Raw genomic sequence first — 15,805 nt, forward strand, 5'->3', positions numbered from 1 at the left:
TATCAACACATTTCCCCATAGACACAGAATGGGCAAAGCCCTTTGATACATCTGGCCCTTAGTCTCAAAGCCTCCTTTTGGACACAATAGGTACGTTCTGAGACACCTTGGCCCTCGGAGGTGCGTCAATAAAGATGTTTTTGTTACTGAAGATAGACTTCTGCCACAAACCATGGCAGAGTCATTAAAATCCTTTTTCCATTTATTCCACTAACACAGGGCAGGCCTCACTGAGTGACGTTAAAAAAAGGTGGTAACAACACAAAGGAACCCTCCTCGCTTTCTATCGATTTGCACCAAAAGTAAGTTCCTTGCCCACAGTAATGTTGATGGACACAGCTGTTTGCACAGCATAGAATGGAAGGTCTTCTAGCTGACCCTGAAGCAATAGTACTGACATTCGAAACAAGAGTGAAACTGTTCACCACCATTACCTCCTCTGAGCAGACAACTGCTTTCAAGTGTAGTCTGTGTGGACGGGAGATGCAAAGCTGCTTATCACCATTGTAACAAAGGTACTAATTATTATTTTTCGTTATGATAAAATACAGAGCAACTGAGGCAACTAACTGCTGGCTGTAAGTGCTTGTATTCAACTCCACACATTCTAAGCCCAACGCTACACATTTCTAGTACTACAATGTGGAGATACCCCAGTGACCTTTAACAAGAGTTTGGTTCTCACACCTTAGGGAGGCCAGACACCTAGTGAAAACCTCTTTTGATTCAATAGCATTCAGTGGAAAAACTGCCCAGCCGGTATCGGAGAAAATAATAAAATCTCAAATTACTATCTGATAGTACCTACTCAAAGCAAACCTAGACACAGATAGTGCACCAAGGGACTTACGAATGACTATGATCCTATGGTGTACTGAGTAGCAGAATGTTAGGCAAACACATAATGACACTGCTGGTAGCCTGTCATAGTGTGAGGTAACTGGTAAAACCTACTATTGAGCTTCCAAGGATTAGAAGTACTTGTTGACATGCCCATAGGAAACCTTTCTATTGAGAGTGGTTCCATTGGTACTGGAGACAGCTATGGCGGATTGCCTATGACACATACTGGCTCTTCTTGCGTGGGCCAGAGAACAGACCTATAACATTATTATAACTCCTAAGTACTGGAAATCAGATGAAACTTGGAAACAAAATCAGTATTATTCTTAGGCAAATAAATGGAATTGTGTGGTAGTAGAAGAGCAAAAAACGAAAGCAGTTTCTTTAGGAACACAGTGAAGCACTTCAAGAAACAGGATAGATCACAAAAGCTAAAGTAACAATTTGGATTTTTCTGTAGCGGTGATTTAATTTTTATAAGAGTTTTAATCTGTGTTCAGGTACTTTCGATGAACCTGCCATAAAGTCTAAAATGTAACTGTGGGAGCGCGGGTCTAATATACATGCGAGGAGACTGAATGAATTTTCGAACAGGTATCGGTTTATTTTGCACTACAAAAATAGGAGTCTAGAGGGAAAGACAAACAGAACTAGGACGCCCTCCACTCTGTAAGCTAATCAACAACACCAGTCCTAGTTCTTGTGGCAATATTCATTTATTGGACTGTAAACATCCATGGTCGAAATTCGTTACCCAAGGGATCTCTTTAGTCTCAAGATAATCCAAAAATGTTTCAATCTACTGCCTCTTTAAAACAACAACCTCTCTGATCTATACAAACAGGACAGCACAAACAAAAAATGTGTGAAAAGCGAGATGGCACCTCACGGGCGCACCACCAATGGGACCCCTGGTTGGTACTCACCAGGATGGCCCTGTTCTCATCATTGGTGCCATCAAGCTAAAACAAAAGCGTGTCTCGAACCCCAAAAATAAAAAGACAGTGGATGGTGCAGTGGACACAACTTATATGTGACACAACTAACAACATGTAACATTTAACATATAAGTCACTGCGCAACTAGGACAATAAACTTTACTTTCGTTCCTTTCTTTGTTGCAAACAGTAAACACACATATACTAAAAAAGGAGAGAGTGAATACTACCTATCGATTCACTCTCTACTTACAGCCGACATGTTTCATTGCCTTGGTTTCTATCAGGCAATTTCTTCAGGGCAATTCACATTAAATGCCACTGCAAGAGACACTGAATCTTGGGTGCCTGCACGCAGTTTTGCCTCTCATACCAGTCATGAAGTCATGAAAATTCGGACTCCAGCCCCCTTAGGTGAGCATGGTCCTAACTCCCCGTTAGAGAAAATTACGGTGTCAGAGTAGCGGTCGGCGTCCTCTCAACCCTCGCAGTGACTTATATGTTAAATGTTACATGTTGTTAGTTGTGTCACATATAAGTTGTGTCCACTGCACCATCCACTGTCTTTTTATTTTTGGGGTTCGAGACACGCTTTTGTTTTAGCTTGATGGCACCAATGATGAGAACAGGGCCATCCTGGTGAGTACCAACCAGGGGTCCCATTGGTGGTGCGCCCGTGAGGTGCCATCTCGCTTTTCACACATTTTTTGTTTGTGCTGTCCTGTTTGTATAGATCAGAGAGGTTGTTGTTTTAAAGAGGCAGTAGATTGAAACATTTTTGGATTATCTTGAGACTAAAGAGATCCCTTGGGTAACGAATTTCGACCATGGATGTTTACAGTCCAATAAATGAATATTGCCACAAGAACTAGGACTGGTGTTGTTGATCGGTTTATTTTGAACAAGGGTAGGATCAGGTAAAACAGATGTTCGGGCGTCACGGTAGTCTTCCTCTTGAGAGTCCTCTTCGGATCGTGGCAATGGTCCTGGCTCGTCGTCTTCAGAATCGAAGGGTGTCCCCCGGAGGCTCATAAAAAGAGGAAAGATAGGGAGTCGTCAGAACACTAGTTTACCCTATAACAGGGAATCTAACCCGTCACCGCACCACAGTTGTGTTTAGGAAAATGGGTTGTGGTTTTAAACTTAGAAAGGGTGGGGCATAGGGACTCATGAATAAATAAAGCAAAAAGGATAGTGAGGTTCCCTCACTTAAGAAAAATAGTTTCCCTTCTAATGGAGTGATTGGTTTCTAAGACAGTTTCTACGTAAATGCAATCAGACGACAATGTATCAATAGGCAGGATTTTTCCTATGAGACTAACTTCAGTTCACTTAAGCACATGAAACCACCTTTACTCATTTAGCAGCAAAAAGGATCACTAAAACACCATCTTTAACAGGTATAACGAACTGTTCAAGGATGAAAGCGATTCTCTGTGCAGAATAGTAAAAACGTATACACTAACTGCCACCCGCCACTCTTACAGAAACCACCCGTTAGCCTCACGTGTAATAAGTGAAAACCCTTAACTCACCGACTCCTGCCGTAAACTCTCATGAGTCCGCGGCCGCTCTTCAGCATCCTCCGGTGGAATCCACCACTCCTCAGTCCAGGGCTCATCTGCTTCCTCGTCCTGGGTTTCTCTCTCCTCGGTCTTCTCTTCGTAGTCCTCTCGGCTCCGGTATGGAGTTTCTCCTCGCGTCCTCTCGGCCGGCGTCCTCTTCCAGGCTTCTTCTTCTCTCTCAAACCCTCCTCCGTGCTCAGTTTTCATTGGTTTTCGTAGACCGTTTCCGGGGTTACCGTCATTCACTTCCGGGCTACGTTTTCCGGCACTCTGTAATGAGAGGAAAAGACGGCATGGATCCGGATTGGGTGTTGTCGTTTGTGGAGTCCGTTGTATGTTATCGACCCACGGGATTACATCGGTGAGCATTTCCTCACAGTAACCCAATGCAACTTGCCACCCAAAGAGTTTACACCTTATTTTGTGCAAAACAAAATGATCTCTTTCAGGTCGCCGGATGGTGTACATAGAGGATGAATGGATTACAATCACTGGTATCAAGGTTTGGGCACATTAACTAGAATGCAAGAGTCCACAAAGTTGAGGATAGGTTCTGGCAAGCATGCCATTTCAACCGTAGGATTCCTTGGGTGGCACAGGAGTGAAAAGGACTGTATCTCTGAACCTACCAGTCACAGTCAGGATTTTCTGGTGGTGGCAAAACCACTGACCAGGTGGGAACCCATAATAGGCACCAGCTTGTCTGGGAGTAAGCTGGACAATACACAGCCTTGGACTAGGGGTTTGAATAAGCCATGCAGACTATCATGATAAGGAATCGGGAATCAGGGCTACCCCAACACCAGGCCTGAAGATGGCATACACATTGTAACATTGTTCATTGGCTCGTCGGCACAGGGGTGATTTGCGTACTCCTCTGCCAAAAGTTTAGTATTGCGCTTTATGATGCAATTGCAATAAAAGGCATCTAACGCAACTGCTCAGAAGTCGCATGCCAGACGTAGCATAGTACACACAGTGTCTCCATGTGCCGCTGTTCTTCATGCCACATCCTGACTAGCCTCTTGGCCCAGCACCGCATTGGCGAAGCAGCCAGAGATCAGCCCTGCCATCCCCTGGTCAGTGAGTCCGTGTCTCCTGCAGTACAGCAGCCATCCGCTGTCTCCTCTATGGTGGCAAAGATCGTGTTGCATGAATTAAGATGGCCCACGTGGCCATACCTGCCACATACTTACACGGCCTGGCTCTGTTCCTCAGAGGAGCAGGCCCCGATCTGTGGCCTTACCCCAGCTCCATTTGACCCCATACAGGCAACACGAGAACTCTGCAGGCCAGATCATCTCCCATAGTGGAAACAAACAAAGAAAAGCAACCTGGTGAGGTCCTCATCTGCATGGACATGCGGCTCTCAAAAGATGAAATCAAGCGAGATCGCAATCGGACTCCTGCGGCTGATGACATCATGGGGGCTCTCAACGAGGAAAACTATTTTTCAAAAGTGGATCTATGCTCTGGGTACCACCAGCTGCCACTACAGCCCGTTCAAGGTATATAACCTGATTTTCCACCCACGTGGGCCTCTGCTGATACTGATGGCTCAACTTCGGAAAATAGGATGGCTCGGAGGTTAAATACCATCCACGAAATGTTCACCAGGTTGCTGGGTGTCATTAATGTCAGCGTTGACATGCTGATCTTTGCCGAGTCCATGAGGGAACACCACGACTGCCTGAAAGACCGAAGAAGAAAGGTGTGCGACGTCCAGGAAGCCCTGGCCCGACCAGTGTGTTTGAAGTTAGAGGGTTTCTAGGGATGGTGAACTACTGTGAATGCTTCTCACAGGCCTCACCCAGCCCCTTTGAGAACTCATGAAGACCAAAACCCCAAGGAAATGGAGTTGTAAAAAAGGGTAGGGCTAGGACTTTTCTCAAGATTTGCCCGGCGCTAACCGCCCTTGTACCATTCAAGTTTACCAAGCAATGAGGCAGGCGCCGGAGACCAGAAGGCAGGAAACAGAAGTTTATTCCGACGGAGCAGAACACATCAGATCAGACAACAAGGTATCGTCTCGAGGTGCTCTAACAGCCACTCAGAGGCCTGGCCTCTTATACACTGGTTTATGGCATGTGACCTTCCTTTAATACAATCACAACTTTGTAGGGCATGGAAAAGACATCCCCGTAATCCTCGTGTTAATCCCACCCCCATATACCTTCACAATAGAGGTCCTCAACCTGCTGATAAGAGGAGGGGGTCGTCACGCAGCTGAGTGTTTCGTCGAGTCTTAGGATGTGTGCGCCTGACCATATCACAGGGGGTGGGGAGGTCTGGTTCAATAGAGGGTCCTTTGAAGGAGAGCGACCTCATACAATAAAGGGCAGTAAATGATATCTCCCGGCTTAGGCAATGGCCTCGGACCTGTGCGGACAGTCGGACACGGGGTGAGGGGCCATCAATGGAGTGGTATTCATGCTGCATGGATAATTGAGCGCGGAGGGAAGGTTGTGCCAACAGAGGGGCATTCATGGGAGGAGAGGAGATGCTGGTCAGGCGCTGGCGTGACTCCCAAGGACAGGGTCATGCTCATGAGGGGGAGGAAGGGGGAGCCAGGGTGCGCGGAGGATGCTTGCTGGGTGAGAGGGGCGTGCTGGCGATCGATCGTGGACAGGGAGACCATGATATCTAAAATGGCTGCCGTGCACGTAGTACATAGGTGACAAGCTGGCGCAGATAATGTTTAGCTCACAAACTAAAATTCCACAGTCCTCCCTTTTAACATATCTCGCCAACTTGTCAGTTTTGATTTATCCCCATAAGGCCACGTATTTCTACTTCATAGAGGGGACTCATGTGCTCATTTCGGAAGTCCAAAGTTTTTGGGCACATACAGTTGGAAACAAGGCCGAACAAAGGTGGCAGACATTGGATACCTAAGCAACACCCACATAATATTACAACAGGTATCAGCACGAAGGAAAACAACTTCCAACCCCACTGTTTCAAAGTGTCCCAAAACCAGCTCCCAAGCGACCATCCTTCCTGTTCTTGGTGAACCTCTGAGGACAGTCTGTGGAGGTGTTCAATGGCTTTGTAGACTGAAGGCGAGTTGTCAGGCACGTAGGTGCAGCAGCTGGATCCGATGATGCGGCATGCTCCTCCTCGGTCGGCCAGGACCACGTCTAAGACAAGACGATTTTGGAGGGTCACGAGGCGGACCGCCTGAAGCTCCGCAGTGTTGTTGGCGAGGATGCCAGCCGTGATGTTGATCGTTGTTTCTACTGCCTGGGTCAGGTGTCGGATAGCACGGCTGTTTGCCATCGGGCCCCACAGAGGAACAAGTCCCTTTGCTGCATCCAGGAACTGTGCTCCAGTGGAGTCGGCTTGCCCAAGGTCGTCTGCACGCCTCTGCCGGTGGTGGTTGGCAGGGGCTACATATGTGGGTGGAAGAACGAAGGCAATGTAACAGATACCCTTCCAACCCTTCGGGAGCCAGGTGTAAGCCTTGGTGCCACACACAAAGTACATGTTCGGAGAAGCAACGAAGGAAGGGGGGTCAGCTGAGTCCAATGTTCTGGTGATTTGGCAGGCGCTGTGACCCACCAGCTGCGTTCCATGGCCTTCGAAACACACGAGACCTGTGACATTGATGACAGACAGAGCCACAGTCAGTGTAGCGGTAGTTTGTTTTTGCAGATGAGAGAAGGTGGTCCTGGCTGGATTGTGGAGCACCTGTACTTCGACTCGTTCTTTGGCTGGAATGTCTTTGATGAAGGTGGCGCCCGTGAGCGCAGGACACAGGGCAGTAGGAGTCTTTTCGACTTTGTTCAGCCAGAATCCAGAGTAGAAGTGTGACACTGTCCGGCTGGAGGTGGCATTGTCCTTGTGGCTCTCTTGCATGAGGATCAACCAGGCGAGGCAAGAGCCGTGGACTGAGAAGGGTGAAGGGATGAAGGGGATGGAGTGTCCAGTGGCATGCGGGAGCAACCCGCAGATCCAACAGTTTGTAGCATTTGCAGCAAGGTTGTGTTGGTGCAGCAGTTGCACGAAGGAATTGTTCCAGAATTCCCTGCGCCTTTCTCGGAGCTGGGGCGACAGAGAGATTAGGTGATGTTCTTTCAGGGGTGTTGGCTGTGCAGTAGGTAGCAATGTCTCATGAGCCGGTGTGCTTTCCTCCAGAATCCAGAAGGAGGTCATGAGGAGGAGGCAGAAGAGGAAGACAATGAAGAGTGCGATTGTCTTTGGTTTGTGCAAGTTGTCAGTCTTTGGATTTCTATACGGGGTATTTCCTGTTGCTTCCATCATCTTCTTATCTGGCGCTTCCATCATCTTCTTGTCTGGCGCTTCCATCACCTTCAAGGGAGCTCGGTAGCGGGCAGAACCACAGACTTCGTTTAGCTTCTCTCCCGGCAACCCTTGATTGTGTTTAGGTCACCGTTCTGAGATTTAACTTAGTCCGTGGCCTACTTAGCCGAAACGCCCTCCTTTCGACGCAGGAAATACCCTTCTCTGGATGGCACAGTGGGCTGGCTGAGTCGGGGATTTTGTCGTTATGCCAGACTTTGGAAACGAGTTCGATCATGGGTGCAGATCCTATGTGTGCAGGGGAGTGAGCCATTGTCAGTATGGGAATCAGATATGAGTCAGGCAGCAACCATTTGTTTGCATCTTTTGTTCGCCAGCAACCCTCTTCGTCCTTCAAACCCACCCTTGCCCACTTAGTCAATTCGTGAGGGGCGCTGGCCGACTGTATGTCTCTGATCATTTCCCTTGTGTCACTCCATTTTTCTGCTTGCGACCTGGTCACATATATGCGTGTCACCGTCCTATTCTCAGCCGTGGTTCGTGCAGTGATGTCGGCTAATGCATTCCCTTGTCCAACTAAGTCTGTCACTCTTTTGTGTGCCTGACATTTGATCACCGCTAATCGCTTGGGGAGGAGAACTGCTTCAATCAGAGCGGAGACTAAATCTCCGTGGAGGATTGGGGTACCGTGGGACGTCAGGAATCCCCTCTCCCTCCACAGGAGCCCAAAATGGTGGACCACTCCGAAGGCATACTGGCTGTCCGTATATACGTTCGCGGTGGTCCCTGCGGCTATGATGCATGCTCGTGTGAGGGCTATCAGCTCCGCTGCCTGGGCAGATCGTTGTGTGATGCAGGCTGTCTCAACTACTGTTCGGGCTGTCGTGACTGCATAGGCAGCTGAAGTGGTGCCATCTGGAAGTTTGATGCATGAGCCGTCTACCCATAGCTCTCCCTCGGGGTCAGGAAAAGCAGTGTCTCGGAGGTCAACCCTACTCCTAGTCTGTTCGTCTGTGAGGGTCACACAGTCGTGTATGGGAGGAACGTCGGGGTCGTTTTCAGGCAGGGGTAACAATGTGGCAGGATTCAAAGTCGTACATCTCTTAAGTGTGATGTGGGGTGCAAGCAGAGTCAACTCGTACCCTGTCAGTCGTGCGCTAGTCAGGTGTTGGGTCTTTGTCTGGTTCAAAAGGGTGTCAACTGCATGGGGCACTAATACAGTGAGGGAGTTGAAAAGTACGATTCCCTCGCTCTGACGGATGGAGACAGCAGCGGCAGCTACTGCTCGAAGGCAGGCAGGTAAGGCTCTGGCTACAGGATCAAGAGTGGCGGAGAAGTAGGCACAAGGGCGCTGCTTAGGGCCAATCGATTGAGTCAGGACAGACAATGCACATCCCTCCCTTTCGTGGGTGAAGAGGGAGAAGGGTTTGGAGTAATCCGGCGTTCCGAGGACGGGTGCTGAGCAGAGTGCATCCCGTAATTCCTTAAAGGAGGCTTGACACTCAGTGGTCCAAGGAAGCGGGGAGGGGACATCTTTGGTCAGCAGGGCAAGTAATGGTTTCACAATGAGGCTGTAATTAGGCAACCACTGTCTGCAAAAAGAGGTTAGGCCAACCAAAGAGCGGACCTGCTTTTGTGTTTTTGGGATGGGGGTGTCTAAGATGGTTTGGATTCGGTCAGGGGTAAGTTTCCTCCCTTCTTTGGACAGAAGATGGCCTAGGTAAGTCACTTGTGGCTGGCAGAACTGTAACTTCTTTTTGGAGACTTTATGGCCATTTTCTGCAAGGAAGTGTAGGAGTTGGACGGTGGCTGTCGTTGCAAGCGGGGTGGTGTCGGCCGCCAAAAGGATATCATCGACATATTGGATCAACACCACTCCTTCTGGTAGCTGGAAGGCGTCCAGCTGTCTTTTGAGGGCCTGGCTGTAAATGCTGGGACTTTCAGTGTACCCCTGGGGTGCTCTACAGAATCGGTACGAGCGGTATTTTAAAGTGAAGCCGAAGAGATAACGGCTGTCTGGATGGATGGGGATAGAGAAAAACGCGTTTTTAAGGTCGATAACAGAGAAGGTGGTGGCAGTGGACGGGATGAGGGTCAAAATGGTGGTGATATCAGTGACTACAGGATATTGGGGTACCACCACTTTGTTAATCTCTCGTAAGTCGATGATGAAGCGGTACGCTTTCTCATCTCCTTCACCTTGCTTCTTAACAATAGGTAGGATTGGGCTGTTGCAGACGTTGCTAACCACTTCTTCAACCACTCCTGCATCTACCAGAGACTGAATGATCGCTATCAGTGCCTTCTCACCCTCTGGGGATATCCGATATTGTGGAAGCTTCGGGAGTATGGCGTCCTGTCGTACAGTTATGTGAATAGGATCAATCATCATTCGCCCCACATCAGAGTCATTTGTGGCCCACAAGTACTGAGGCAGGGTGTCGAGCAGGGACAGGTCAGTGTCAGTTATGGAGCACATGTGTTGTGGGGGACGGGATCGGGGCAGGTCTGGGTTGTCGTACAGGATGACTCGTATTCCATCTGGGGAACACCTAATGGTAGCTCGAAAATGTTTCAGTAAGTCAATGCCCATAATGGCGTCAGGGGAGTTGGAGGAGAGTAGAAATGTCGCGTCAGCAGTGTTGCTTTCTAGGTCAAAGGTAATAGGTATGGACAGGGGGTTAGTGGAGGGCGTCCCATCGAAACCTATCGACGTTATGTGTGAGCCAGACAAGGGTGCCCTCGGAATCAGTCGTTTTGATAACACACTACGTGTCGCCCCAGTGTCTACCAAGAATGGAGACTCTGTACCCAAGACCTTAGCGGTGACATAAGGACCTTGCTGGTCAACACAGAGCTCGACTGGATCCCTCCCTTGCCCCTGGCAGTCCTATGCAAAATCGGGGGCATTTTCACCTTCGGATAGCTGATATTGGTTCTGTCGGGGATGGTCAAATGTGTTCAGTCTTCCTGATCTGTCATTGTTGGTGTCACTGGGGTTCCCTCGTTCCCGTACTCTATTCCTCGGACCACCTGCCACATCCCTTGAATCCCTATTTCTATTCATCTCTAGCAAAACCGGACACTGGTATTTCCAATGGCCTAGCCCTTTGCAGAAGGCGCATTGGTCATTGCTAACGTCTCTCCGTCCAGTGTGGGATGCTGGGGTGTGATCTTTAGGAGGGAGATCTCTGGGGGTGTTTGATTGGTAGTTCCCCCTTTGATGTTCCCTTGCTAGCGCTATACCCTGTATCTGGGCTATCATTACCCTTTCCTTTAAATCTTTCTTCTTTTTCTCGGACGCCCTATCATTCTCATTCTTTTGGTGCTCGTAATACTGAGCCATCTGAAGGATAGCTGCAGGTTTGGAGGCTCCCCAACTACTCTCGCTCGTCTGCAGCTTTTGGGAGACCTCTTGTGTTAGGCCTTTTACGTAATTTTGTACGAACAGGTGCTGTCCGGTTGCAGTGGTCATGTCCTGGCCACTGTAGTCGGAGAACACTGTCTCGAATCGGGAAAAGTATTCTGACACATCTTCCTGGGGTTTCTGTCGACAGGCCGTGACTATCGACGAGTCTACTTTTCTTTCCGGGACCAGTGTTTTTAATTTCTGGACTATTTTATCTGGGAGTTCCAGTATGTCTTTCACTGGTTTGCTCCCCGGTTCTCGCTGTCTATCTAGTTTACCGAGTTGGTCCCAGGTATGTCCAAACAGATCCGTGTGGTCAGCCTTCCGGATTTGCTTCCACACGTCAGCCGGCAGACATAGCCCAAAGAACAAGTCAATATCTGCTAAGGTCATTATTGTCGAACCCAAGGCTGTGCCTAATTCGGTGTAAAATGCTGTCGGGTTCTTTCTTAAGTCGGGCAGGGTTTGCTTGAAGGTTAGGATATCTTGTCGGTCCCATGGTTGGTAAACCCAATTGTACACAACCCTCCCTTTTGCATTTTCATTATTAATATCATCGCTCGTTCCCTGGCCCCGTGGCGGGATCCAGTAAGGAGCCGCTTCTCGGATAGGCATCATAGTATTGGCTACCTCTGCCGAGGTTGTTTCAGGGGCCGTAACCTTGGTTTCTGGTTTCTGTTCTGCGAGGTGGCGGAGGACCTCAAGCATTTGCATGAAGAGCTCCGTCGCCTCACGTTCAGTCCCATCTCCAACATCAATCTTCCTATACAGTGTTGTTAGTTTAGCGGGACCCTTACTCTGATACCTATCTTCATACGCGTTCAGGGTGTGGAAGCTGAATCGCAAAATGAAATGCCGTCTGTGGCTGTCGGCATGTGAATTATACACGCTCATTGTGTATTCTTCGCTCTCCCTTCGTTCTACCAATGTCTTTGCTATTTTGTCGATCCCATCCCGCTCATCTTTGCTTAACCTATTTAACCGGGCTGATGATTGTTTGCTAGCCTCGGGGTCGTCTGACGAAGTTGTTAAGGTGGCTGGTGCGGAGGCCGTGAGGGCCGGTGCACTGGCACTAGGGTCCCTTTCACTCACACTCGGGGCTTGCAGGTTTTGTTGGCTGGGAGCATATGGAGGGGGCATGTAGATGATTGGGGGACCTAGTAGTAACTCATCGTTTGCCCGTTGTTTGGAGGGCAGTTCAGGGTAGAGTGCAGAGGGGGTCCTAACAGGACATTGGCCTGTTAACCCCGATTCTTGGTTTTGTGTAGCTTCGTTTCTTTCTTTTATTTCCTCTTCTAGTTGCTTTGCGGCTAGGTGGGCTGCCTTTCGTAATTCTTTCCCTACTTTTGCTTCTTCTCTTTTCTTTCGTTGTTCCGTTTCTTTGCGCCACATGCCGAGACTGTCGAGCATGGTGGGCGTGGTCTTATTTTTCTGGAGCGCTATTTCTAATGTTTTTATTTTATTTTCACTAAAGGAACCTATCAGTGGCCACTGACTTTCAGGGTTCTTTTTCGTGTATTTATGCCATAGTCTAGTGTAAGCTATAGCGACTAGTCCATACTTAGTGAACATGTCCTTATTAGGGGTGCCCTCCAGTGGAGCTGGATGGTTCATCTCTAATAAGCGGTCCGGGCTAAACAGGCTACCAACCAGTGGGGAGAAGATAGGCATGACGGTTTACACCGGGGACAAAAATCTGCACTACCTATCTTATCACAGCGGGCAAAGACTAGGCAGAATATTTCTATTCTCCGTTGTTTGGCGGCGGTGAATACCTCAAACGAACCAATACCGAACAATCGGCCAATCAAACAATCCAGTGGGGAGAATAAGTGGGCACGAAAAGCTATCGCTACCCACTCTTTCTCTACCTGCAAAGAGAGACCTTGTTCTTCCCTGTTTGCAGACAAAGAATCTCCAGTCAATAATCCACGAACGGCAGTTCGGGAAACAGTGGGGAAGGAAGATAGGCACGACGGATTACGATGGGGACAAAAGTCTGCGTTACCTATCCTTCACTGCTTGCAAAGAGAGAGCCTGTTTGTTTTTCCCCGTTTGCAGACAGCGAATCTCCAGAGGGTTTCAACAAAGCGTAATACTAGTATTATCCAAACAAAAATAATTTTCCTCAATTCGTCGTGTTTACACGACCTTACCCGGACCGCATGGACGGTTTCCTGTCCTCTGGATCCAGCGCCCGATCGTCCTCTCTCCTTCGTGTTGTTCGCGGCACTCCTGATGGTTCCCAGTCAGGACCGTAGATCACTCGAGAGAGGTCTGTTCAGAACTAGTGAAGGTCGGATGATCGGCTGTCAGACGAGGGTCTATCGGACACGAGCTCTTCCCGATCGTTGCAGTCGTTCACTCTGTCATCGGGACCTCTCCCACTGGATCCACGTGTCGCTGATGGGCCCCACGCTTTGGGACGCCAACTGTAAAAAAGGGTAGGGCTAGGACTTTTCTCAAGATTTGCCCGGCGCTAACCGCCCTTGTACCATTCAAGTTTACCAAGCAATGAGGCAGGCGCCGGAGACCAGAAGGCAGGAAACAGAAGTTTATTCCGACGGAGCAGAACACATCAGATCAGACAACAAGGTATCGTCTCGAGGTGCTCTAACAGCCACTCAGAGGCCTGGCCTCTTATACACTGGTTTATGGCATGTGACCTTCCTTTAATACAATCACAACTTTGTAGGGCATGGAAAAGACATCCCCGTAATCCTCGTGTTAATCCCACCCCCATATACCTTCACAATAGAGGTCCTCAACCTGCTGATAAGAGGAGGGGGTCGTCACGCAGCTGAGTGTTTCGTCGAGTCTTAGGATGTGTGCGCCTGACCATATCACAGGGGGTGGGGAGGTCTGGTTCAATAGAGGGTCCTTTGAAGGAGAGCGACCTCATACAATAAAGGGCAGTAAATGATATCTCCCGGCTTAGGCAATGGCCTCGGACCTGTGCGGACAGTCGGACACGGGGTGAGGGGCCATCAATGGAGTGGTATTCATGCTGCATGGATAATTGAGCGCGGAGGGAAGGTTGTGCCAACAGAGGGGCATTCATGGGAGGAGAGGAGATGCTGGTCAGGCGCTGGCGTGACTCCCAAGGACAGGGTCATGCTCATGAGGGGGAGGAAGGGGGAGCCAGGGTGCGCGGAGGATGCTTGCTGGGTGAGAGGGGCGTGCTGGCGATCGATCGTGGACAGGGAGACCATGATATCTAAAATGGCTGCCGTGCACGTAGTACATAGGTGACAAGCTGGCGCAGATAATGTTTAGCTCACAAACTAAAATTCCACAGAGTATTGAGCAAGAAGAATCCTTTCAACGAACAAAGATTGCCCTGTCAGGAGATACCACCCTGAAATACTTTGATCCAATGAAACCAACAGCCATCACCGTCAACGCGAGCTCAAGAGGGCTAGAGGCTGCCCTCACCCAAAAACAGCATCAATGATCTTAGACCCCAGCCAGCCAGCCAGTCGCTCACCACCTAGAAACAGAGATATTTACAGATTGAAGGGGAGGCCATCACCATACATTGGGCCTGCAGGCATTTTCATTTGTATATCTATGATCACCCCTTCGTGGTCACCACCGACTACAAGCCAATCATGTTCCTGTTCCAGGGCTCGGGTTCTAAACCTCCTCACAGCATTGAAAAGCGGATGATCCAAAAGCAGGAGTACGACTGCCGGGTGGAGTATCGACCTGATACCAACATTCCAGCGGATTTCCTGCCTTGCCACCCACGTGGAAGAAATAAAAAGAATATGTGAGAAACATCATAGAAAGGTCCAGAATGCTTGCCGTCTCACTAAATGCCATTCGAACTGCAACAGAAATGGACAAATGCCTGAAACTGGTTATCACAGTCAAAGAGGTCCCTCCCTCAAGGAACACCTGACCCACAGAACCCCAGAGGCTAAGAAGATTCTATAAATTCAATTCAATGTACGTCATTAACTTATGTTCGACACCAGTGGGTGTTTGCTACGAGGGCCCTGTCTAGTTATCTCCATCAGCCTGACAGACAAAGCCATACAGCTTCCCCACTAAGGTCACCAAGGCATGGTGAAGACAAAGAACCAACTCAAAACAAAAGTCTGGTTCCCATGGATGGATGAGATGGTAGAAACTACAGTGACACCCTGTCAATAATGCCAAGTTTCTGGCTCCTCAGAAGCAACAGCCCTTGTACCTACTGTACCTGGCTCCTAGCAGCCCTGGGAGGGCACCAGCCTGGACTTCAGGTGTATCCCTTAAAAGATGATTGTACCAAATACCCAGAGATAGGGCTGGTAGGGTCTCAAGCTGCCACCGAGGTCATCCCTAAGATGGAGAAAATAATAACCCCCAGTCTCATAAAAGAACTAAAATCTGACGATGGGCAACCATTTCAGAGCCAGGACTTTGAAGACTACTCCTGTCCTGGGGCATCCATTACCACAAATTACCTCCCCACCCCCTAGCCAACAGAAAGATAGAACATTTTATGTGCACCCTGAACAAAGTAATACGCATTTGCACACGCCAATCTCCAATCAATGAAACGAGCCATCTATGCATTTCTCAGGGAATAACAAAATGCCCAATTCCACCACGTGGAAAGCACAGGAGCATGCTAGCATGGGAGAAGTGGTCGTCAACACAATCCCAGAGTGTCTTTTAAAGCCCATCGATGATGCCAATCCTCTTCAGAAGAGGAAGATGAAAAAATCACCAAGGAAGTACTGCTCAAAGGGCTCGTCAGTGCAGCATCTGCCCTAGCAACAGAGTGCTTGTAAAAA

The sequence above is a fragment of the Lissotriton vulgaris genome, chromosome 2_2 (assembly GCF_964263255.1).
Source record: "Lissotriton vulgaris chromosome 2_2, aLisVul1.2, whole genome shotgun sequence".
NCBI classification, from domain to species: Eukaryota; Metazoa; Chordata; class Amphibia; order Caudata; family Salamandridae; genus Lissotriton; species Lissotriton vulgaris.